Here is a 2,512-nt window from a genome sequence, read left to right on the forward strand (position 1 = left end):
ATATATATATATATATATATATATATATATATATACATATATACGACGGGCTTCTTTCAGTTTCCATCTACCAAATCCACTCACAAGGCTTTGGTCAGCCCGAGGCTATAGTAGAAGACACTTGCCTAAGGTGCAACGCAGTAGGACTGAACCCGTAACCATGTGGTTGGTAAGCAAACTACTTACCACACAGCCACTCCTGCGCCTATCGCTTTTTATCATAGTTTTGTGTTCAATTTTTAGCATAGATTTTAACATTTTGTTTATTATTTTACTTTTTAAGAGCTGAAAGAAATTAAATTGTATAAAGTCTTACTGCAACTTAAATAAGATGAACACATTGTTTTTGTACAATTCATGTGCAGAAACAAAATGGAAGGAAACCCACTTTTAAAGAAGACGCATACGGCTTTAATTCAAGGCTGGTTTACAAGCAGCTGATCAGTGCTATTAACCCATTAAGTATTACTGTCCTATTTTTGAGACAGAGTTTCTAAATTTATTATAAATGATATTGTAAAGTAATTTGTGTTTCTTTTGTCATTTATTTCATATTTACAATATTTTTCCAAGTATAAATAAACATAAGCAATATAACCGGAGAAATATAATCAAAGAGGCTTTAGGAGCTAAGAAAATGTAAAAATTTGCAAATAATATGCGTTAATTAGGGAATGAAGACGGGTATTTCTTCCTCGAAGAGCTGTCAACAAACTGAGACGGTCCGTCAGGAGACACTTTTTTTTTCTCCATATCAGTTATATAGTTATATAATTATTTAAGTCAAAGTGAGGCTTATGATACTTAAATTTGTTTATTGATTTACGCACTGTTGTGCATTAATACATATAACTTTTTTTTTCTTGTTTCAGTTATTGAACAGCGGTCATGGACAACATATGGAAGGGTTTAATCGAATTGTGGTTACAGTAGAAGACATTTTCCCAAGGTGCCATGCCGTGGGACTGAACCCGAAACCAAATTGTAGCAAAGCGAACTTCTTATCCACACGGTCACGCTAGCACCTATTTAAGTTTCTCGCTATGTGCCCCGTTGCAGTTACACAGAAGGTAACAACAGCAAAAACAACAACAACAACAACAGCATCAGCAGTTTCCGTCTGCCAAATCCACTCACAAAGCTATGGTCGGTCCGAGGCTAAAGTAGAAGACATTTGCCTAAGGTGCTAGGGAGTGAGACTGAACTTGAGACCATGAGGTTGAGAAGCAAATTTCTTGCCACACAACCACGGCTATGTATCTACATGAATCTTTCTATTTGCGCACACACACACACACACACACACACACACACACACACACACACACACACGCACACGTATACACATATACATCAATCCGTACAAACGAACATTTTAAACTCCAGTAGAGGCTCAACTGTTTGACGATCTTATGTCTTTAATCTGACATATTTCTCGCTAAAACATTAGTCCTGCAATTTATTACAGACGTTCTACTTCCTATTTCGTCGTCCGCCATCATAGCCATGGTGTTCACGTATTCCTGAAAATGTCACTTTTAATTTAGTTGAGAAACTATTTAAGACACCCCGCTTCGCTTTCGAACAGCAGAAGGCTTCAAATCAAGTGGGAAACAAGTATTAAGTTTATAAAATGGCAGAGGTGAAGTTTACATCTTGAAATAAATTATTCTTGTTGTTGCTGTTGCTGTTGTATCTACTGCTACCGATACTGCTGTTTAACCTCAGAATATGAACTACAATACTGGATTAACTAATCGAAGAACGTATTTGGTCATCGGCGTTTCTAGTCAAGAACGTAAAGGCCTTCGCTATGGCACATGTTCTTCGAATATTTACGACTGAAACCCATAATATCGATTTCAATAAAATGGCGAGGATTGTCTTGTTTGGAAACTAAGTTGTATCGATAAATCGGTTGAGTCACTCAACCGATTTATCGATGCTAACTCACATAGACACAGGATTTATTGTTAGGACAGAATTTAAAATTAGTCGTAACATCATGCAGCATGATTGCTAATATAATTTCAGCATGTGCAAGCTTATTTAGTGCTTATTCTTGATGATGATGATGATGATGATGATAATAATAATAATGATTTCTTTTATTTATATTTCTTTTATAATGATAATAATAATAATAATAATAATAATAATAATAATAATAATAATAATAATAATAATAATAATGATGATGACATGAGTATTCCTTGCGATCATAATATAGCGGTGAAAGAATTTGACAAGATCAGTAAATATAAAGACTTGCTAGTAGAAATTGAAAAAATGTGGCGTCTCAAGGCGACTACAGTACCAGTGGTTGTAGGATCTCTAGGAATGATAAAAAAAAAAAAAAGGTACTGAAACCTATTTGAAAATGATACCAGGCTTACCATCCCTACAGGAAGTGCAAAAAATCGTGTTAACTGGAACGACTCATGTACTGAGAAGAGCATTATCGCTGTGAAAGCAACATCCATTCATGAATTTATTTATTTATTAATTTTTT

At 34.7% G+C, this 2,512-nt stretch overlaps 1 long non-coding RNA gene across 1 annotated transcript in view; it reads left to right on the forward strand.

Annotated features, from left to right (window-relative positions):
* Nucleotides 1–1,757, forward strand: part of LOC106875462 (uncharacterized) — a 23,033-nt gene extending 21,276 nt beyond the window's left edge. The window contains exon 3 of the long non-coding RNA XR_001410118.2: nt 873–1,757. This is a non-coding gene — a long non-coding RNA (uncharacterized LOC106875462). The remainder of the gene's footprint in view (nt 1–872) is intronic.
* Nucleotides 1,758–2,512: the final 755 nt, after the last annotated feature.

This window comes from Octopus bimaculoides, chromosome 5 (genome assembly GCF_001194135.2).
Source record: "Octopus bimaculoides isolate UCB-OBI-ISO-001 chromosome 5, ASM119413v2, whole genome shotgun sequence".
In the NCBI taxonomy this organism is placed as follows: Eukaryota; Metazoa; Mollusca; class Cephalopoda; order Octopoda; family Octopodidae; genus Octopus; species Octopus bimaculoides.